This window comes from Lygodium microphyllum, chromosome 12, assembly GCF_053477565.2.
Source record: "Lygodium microphyllum isolate KBCC chromosome 12, Lygodium_microphyllum_v1.1.10, whole genome shotgun sequence".
NCBI lineage: Eukaryota > Viridiplantae > Streptophyta > Polypodiopsida > Schizaeales > Lygodiaceae > Lygodium > Lygodium microphyllum.
The window spans coordinates 82,048,088-82,055,628 of NC_141146.1; the positions used below are offsets into that span (position 1 = coordinate 82,048,088).

At 41.5% G+C, this 7,541-nt stretch overlaps 1 pseudogene; it reads right to left on the bottom strand.

Moving 5' to 3' along the window:
* Positions 1-687: 687 nt before the first annotated feature.
* Positions 688-5,150, bottom strand: LOC148027982 (uncharacterized; annotated as a pseudogene).
* Between the last annotated feature and the right edge of the window lie 2,391 nt (positions 5,151-7,541).

Below are 7,541 nucleotides of genomic sequence, written 5' to 3' on the forward strand. Positions count from 1 at the left end.
CATTAGCTGCAACATCAGCTCCTTAGCTAGAATAGATAAAACATCAAGTAGAATAAACATAAGCTTGAAGAGACGAATCAACTGAAAATAGACAAACAACAACTGGAAACAATGAAACATCAGCTAGAACAACTCAACAGCTCGAATAATAATGAAACATCAGCTGGAACATTTCAACAATTGGAATAAGAATGAAATGAAATATCATCCCATCAGCTCAAAACATTTCTTATAAACAAAGCATGGAATAATTTCAACGCATTAGCTGTAATATAGATGAAATGATGTGAAACATAGCATGAAGAGCCAAAAATGAGCTGGAAGAAAGAAACATTTAGAATAATCAAATGATGAACAAAATACCGACAATCATCAGCAAGAGCTCATCAGTTTTCTTACTGCTGCTCAGAGCCCAAGCAAACATCTCAGCAATCTGCTTCTGGGACTCTAGGAACATCTTTGTACGCCTGGCCTCCAAATCATCACGAAATCGCTCAGACTCTCTCTGCATCTGCAGTTTCATCTCTTCTAATCTGAGAAAGCGCTCCCCCAAAGTGTGGATCACGAAGACCAATTCAGAGAGCGGAGTGCTGTCAACTGGGGGTTGTTGATGCCGCAAGCTGGACTTTGAAGAAGTCCTATGGTTGAGGAATCTGTCCATCTTGAAAGCCTTTGCGGCCTCATAGTCTATATTGCAGCTGCGCTTCTTGTGGAGAGATATGTAAGAAGTATCATGGTCATCCAGAGACCGGTTGCGATACCAGCATTATCACTTATGGGACCATATGCATCTATGGCTAGATAGGTGGCAATGGTACAAAGCATTCAAAGAGCTGCAACTGTGATCCCGTACATGGCTGCTAGGGTATGGCTGACATAGATGGCAACAGCAATAGCAAATATTGGAACAATTACAGACTTGTAGCCAAGTGCCAAACCAAAGATGACATTGGTAGCAGCTCCTGTCCTGCAAGAATCAACAACATCCTGGACTGGTCTGTATGTATTGCTGGTGAAATACTCTGTAACGTAGCCAATTACCAACCCTACCCAAAGCCCTACTCCAACGCAAAAAAATAGTTTCCAGTTTTGAACCATCTTTGCACCACCGTTAGGATCATATATGTAAAACGTGGATGGTAGTGCCAGCCAACAAACAAAAGCTGCACCGAATGTCATTAAGATGGTGGATATCAGCAACTGTCTCTTCAGTGTAGATTCAATATCCCTTAGATTTGAGATCTCGAATACATCAGTTGTGAACAAGGTTGTGATGAGGCACACCACAATGCCCATAGAGCTAATGAGTAGAGGGAAGCACATAGCAATGAAGTCATGATTTGTGCCAAATGATGACATGGAAGCCACAACAAGAGCTGCGCAAGAAGCTTCAGCAAAGGAGCCAAACAAATCTGAACCCATTCCAGCAATATCTCCCACATTATCACCCACATTGTCAGCAATGATCGCTAGATTTTGCGGATCGTCCTCTGGGTTATTCCTTTCTACTTTTCCAACAAGATCTGCTCCAACAGCCGCAGTTTCGGTATAGATTCCACCTCCAACCCTTTCAAATAGAGCCAAGGATGAGCATCCAAGCCCATAGCCAACGATGGCCTCAAAAAGGCCCTCCCAATCATCCTTGTAATAAAGCTGGAACAGTTTTATAGTGATGTATAAAACTATGAGGCCATTAGCAGCAAGTAAGAAACCCATCACCGAACCTGATTGGAAGGCGATTTTGAATACTTTGCCTATCCCTTTTCTGGCTTCCAAAGTTGTGCGAGCATTTGCATATGTTGCGATCATCATGCCCAAAAATCCCGACACTATGGACGTCAAAGCTCCCAATATAAATGCAACTGTAGTGAAAATCGCTGTAAAGAGAGCTGGGGCACATTCCTGCTTTGGATCGTATCTGCAAGGCTGGGGCTTAGTACTGAACCAGTTCACAGATCCCAGGAACAAGAAAATGACAGCAGCAAATATGCCCATGAGATAAACCATGTACTCTGTCAGCAAAAACGATGTGGCTCCTATGGATATGGCTTGCTGAATTTCAGCGCATTTCCTAATAGCTGCTGCATCTAATTCCTCATCCAATCTATCCTCCTTGTCACAGTCTGATGATCCATTGACGATGTTGTGACTGTGGGTCCACTGCACTTATCCAAATCACAAGTGCATCTCCATTCTGAAGTTTCAGGCACCCACGATTCGCTGTGCCTCCCCATATTATTCCCACAGGGCTAGGCTTTTTCTTGCCTTCCTCAAGCATCAGTACCAGGCTGCCACTGTCTCCCTGCATGTCAAATGCCTGCTGGTTCTCGCCCACAATCAGGAAATCAGTGAAAAAGCAATTGCCCTTCTCATCATTGTACTCAAAGGCATATGCCATGATGCTTCCTTCTGTTAGCCCTGAGCTTCTGCCAACTTTTATTACCCTCCTCCCCACGATGCTGTTGATGCTTGCTTGCAAGTCAATAGTTATAACATCTCTCATCTCACCTACCCCTTTGATAGTAGTTGTGACTTTGGAGATATCAAAATTGTCCCCGAATGGAATGAAAGCATCATCAGCTCGCACAAATGTCCCTGCCCCATGAGCAAACATCATCAAGTATCAATATTGTCATATCAAGAAATGGAAACCAAAATTCTTCTTTCAACTCACAGAGAAGTTTATAAAATGGACAATAAAGAGTGCCTTAACAGCAAAGAGGAAAACATGGATTCACACTTGTAAAAATGCCATACCATCGCTCATCTGTAATAAAAGACGTTGCCCTTTCCACTGCACCCAAATAAACACCAGGTCCAACATTTGGAGGCAGTGGATGGAACATCTTCTGGTTGGGGTAGTCCAAATCAACCGCAACATGTCGATTTGTCAGAAACCCAACCTGACGAGTCCTTGTCCTACTCTGTACTATGGCTCCAAGTGTACCAAATGTCTCCTGACCTGCAACCTGTGAAATTCACCAGAGAGAGAAACGTATCAGAATTGTCAAACTAGTAATGATGCAACAATTATTTACATATATTGCAACTAAAAATATGCCAATTTTCACCTCTACAGTGTAAAAAACACCATCAGTTTTTTAATTAATATATGATGAAGCATGTACACACTCTCAGCATTTCTCAAAGTTTATGGAAAGGAGGGTAAAATGTGCGGAAAACATCTAATGACACCAAAAATACAGAAACACATGAGATGGTCATTTCTATTTTCTATACACTATGCAACTGATCCTTGAGACAATTTAGAAACTTGGTTGTAAGATGCACACCTCCAAAACAAACGTAAAGTTATAGAATGACTAAATTTAAGATGAGCAGTTTGTATTCAAACTTTGAAGTTTTTCACTGGCTTTTTACCTGAGATCTTAGACCGATGGATGGGTCATTGCCCCTTAAACCTTCAGCCAGCTCTGTGTATACCTCTTGCTTAGGGTTTGCGGCTAGAATACCAAAATAAGAGAACTCTACCACATCAACATCACACCATATGCCTCCAGCTGGTCCCTGAAATCATCCAAATGGGTATAACTATAATATTTCTGTGTCAGCTTGCCAAGTTAGATAATGATTCAGCACTTTTACAAAACTGGACTTTTCTCTTGCACATTACTCATGGAAAACCAGGCAAGGAAACTTCTCTGAAAAAGGGACCATGAAGTTAAGAAAGAAGTCCACTACATTGAAACTAGTATTACCTGTGGATCTTTAGTTGACATCATAATGCTTCTCATGTACAGGCAATCACCATCCATGAACAACAAATAGAACTGTATTGCATCATTAATATAGGACTCCACAAATTGAATATGTAATATCTACTTTCCCGAAAAACAGATCTGACTGTTCATTTGAAGACTTCCAAGAGCTCTACAAAAGCAGCTCCAAAAGAAACTTCTTGTATCACAGGACTCAACAACTTGGCTTTTGAAAGATTAACTTTGTCATCTTCATCCTGAACAATCGGGATAAGCATCAAAGCCTTCTTTTTCAACTTTTGAACTGTGTCCCATCAATGTAGTTTGCTTAAGCCACTGTGAACACCACAAACATCTTGAAGGATTACTTTCCTGGGCTGCTGAATACTTTGGAGAAAGATGTCTCTGGAATACTTGCAAAGCTGCTTAATCTCTCCCTCAGAAAGCTGAACCTGTTTTCCAAACCTGGTAAACCTGACCTCGTTAAAAGATACCGGCAAGTACCTCAGGGATGTGTTGCTACACACTACAGAAAATGAAAAGATGACACTAAGAGCAATAATCTTCAAAAGCTGCTGCTTTGACAAGATGTACTGCATTGGCACAATCTCTAGGCATGCTATTGCAACATAACTGTAGACAGCACATACGCACATGTGAAGCATGGTAAAAAAATATGGGGTACTTGTAGCCATAGATGCTCAACAGGTACTTGTTAAGGAGCAAAACCCCAATGTTCGAGAAGGGGAAGGCAGCATACTTTCTCTCACCATGAGTCGGAGTTGGAGGAATGTCAATCACTTCTGCTTCAAACTTTGTGGTGCTTCCTCAGCGGATCCATGTCTGAGTCTATGTTTCCCCCATCTTACAGTGTGCAGCACGAAGCAAAAGTGCAGATCCACAGCGCAAGGGGCGCCTCAGGACTTGCAGAAGCTCAATGCAGATCCACAGCGCAAGGGGCGCCTCAGGACTCGCAAAAACTCAATGCAGGTGGAGGAGGAGCCTTACCTTGAGACATAATCTTCCTGGCACAGCGCAAGGGGCGCCTCAGGACTCGCAAAAGCTGAATGCAGATCCACAGCGCAAGGGGCACCTCAGGACTCGCAAAAGCTCAATGCAGGTGGAGGAGGAGCCTTATCTTGAGACATAAGCTTCCTGGCACACCCAGACTCTTCTGAATTTCAGCTCAATCGAAGCACGGTCGCGGCGACTGGTGGTCCTGCTACCGGCCACGACAACGATGATCTCCCTGCAATCTCTCATTAGCTGCAAAGGCCAACATGCTGATACAGAAGCACCAGCATCTGCTATGATTGCGAAGTGGGCAACCCACAGGAAGGGAGATGCTACCACACGCAGATCCTCTACCATGGAAGGAGCCCAAACACTTTGCAACAGAGTGCGAGCATAGACACGTAGATCCTCTACCATGGATGCCTATTGAAATCTTGAAATCTTGAAATCACCCAAATTATTTAGAATCAAGCAACTACAGCTTCAATTATGCTACTTGGAAGCTTGGCTCCCTTAGCAACTTTGCTAACTCATTCAATCCTAGGTAAATAAACTTGCTTTTGCTCACATTAGTTACAACCCTAGATAGCTCTAGAAAACTTTCATATATTTTCATCAACTACATCTACTAGTTGCTTCTCTACTTGCACAATATTGGTTAGTTATTATTGGCAAAGAATTGGGAGACCAAGTGTTTTCTTAATGGTTGGTGATTATGGTGGCAAAGAGTAATGGGGCAATGAGACACCCTTTCACATCGACCTCTTTACCTCAAATGGACCTAAGCATAGACCATTTACAAATACATTCTAAAGAGATTGAAACATCCCTACAGAAATTCCACGATTCCTCCTTGATCATCTATCATAGTGATGAACTCTTGTTGCTTCTTTTACTTCATCAATTTATAAAACTAATTGGTTGAAGCACCAACCCCATAAGATACCATTTTCCTTAGACTAAATTTTGGCAACTTCACCTTTATGTTTTTGCAAATCCTTCATGTAATGCTCCACTTCTTTGAGAAGTTGATAAAACATCCCATTACTAGAACACTTAGTAAGAGTCGTAATAATATGCTAACTACATTGCTAAGTACTAACATGCAACACTCTTTAAAGTCAATCCTGATTTTTGCCATACATATTGATCTCAATGATGGTATCTATGGATCTCATCTAGTTCTACATTGGATTAGCCATTGGATTGTTGGTTTGTTTCTAAGCATCCTTTAGCTATAGGTTGAATCCTTCCCTTAAATCTAGAAAGGAGCTATTGAAAGAGAGGGGCTTCCATTTCTTTCTCCTACTAAACTCATCTAGTTTGTAAGGGGCTCAGATAACTTTTGATAACAATTTGTGCTTGTATGGATGCTAGGTATATCCCACACTTCAAGGGGGATTTGAGGGGAATTTCAAGATTTAGAGCTGTCATTGAGTTGAATTGAGATTCTTCTTTCTTTTAATGTGATAAGGAAATATTTATATGGTTAAAAATGATATTTTATTTGTGGATGTGTAAACGATTTGTGCTATGTGAGTAAGAATTAAAAGTTATCAAAATGCACAAATGTATCTTACAGCACATGTACATTTTGGATGTGTACAAACATATCCATTACAAGTGTGTATTGACATTGTCTTATTTGAGATTGACTACATGGCTAATGGTTAAGCCTATCAATTGTGATGTGTTATTACTTAACATGACTATATAAGCATGACTATGTTAGATGTTATATACAAATTTGTTTTGATTTACTGTGCATGCACATTATCCTATGATCCATAGCTTCATAATTTTGTCCAATAAACATGGCTATATCATGTGATATACAGAAATTTGCCATGCTTTACCATATAGACACTTATTTTACTAGTTATAGCTTTATATCTATCTAGTAAAATTAAAAACCTATTTCCAATTTAAAAAATCCTAGTTACTAACTAGAAAAAATTGTGCATTTACTAGATATAAAGCTATTAGTGTCTAAAGTTCCTCGTGGGGGGGCTCGTTGAGGTGGGCATCATCCTCCTCCTCATGGCCGTGGCGATGCTGGGAGGTGTCATCGTCTGCGGCCATGGCGACAGGACAGGGGAGGCAGAACAGGGGTCAGGGGCAGAGGAGGGCGCGGCGACTTCACATATTCGCCAACAAGAAAGGGAGGCAGTAGTCTCTCCTCTCTCACAGCCCTGCCGTTGCCACAACCTGCCGATCCTGGCTGTTGTGCACACGCTCAGGTGCAGGGACTTCACATATTCGCCGACAGGACAGGGGAGGCAGAACAGGGCAGGTAGGGGCAGGGGCAGTGGTCAGGGGCAAAGGAGGGCGAGAAGGAGTTTGAGCATAGGTCCCTGTCACATCATTTACTCTGAAGGAAGGTCTTCAAAATTAGCACCATACTTTTTCCTAACACCAAAAGAACGATCAAGTTTCAAGCAATGTACATGAAAAGCCCCCAAGAAAACCATTACATGATTTGCCATACCAGGCTATTATTCTTAGACTTTCCTCGTGAACAGGTGGTGGTGTGATGAGAACAACAAGCGTGGCATCAGAAACACTCTGAGAAACAAGCCAAGAATAAGACTTTGAAGTATTTAAGATCTTAGAAACTTAGCAACTTTTACAATTGAGCCAAAACAAAATAGACTTGAGAATCTAAAAATTCAAAGTAAAAACCATGACTTTAGGAGGAAGCCATACTTGTCCGCACACTCAACAAATTGAAACCACCACAAGCAAATTTTGCTGCACTGATTGAAGCTGAATGATCATCTCATGTCTCGATGACATCAAAGTTCCTAA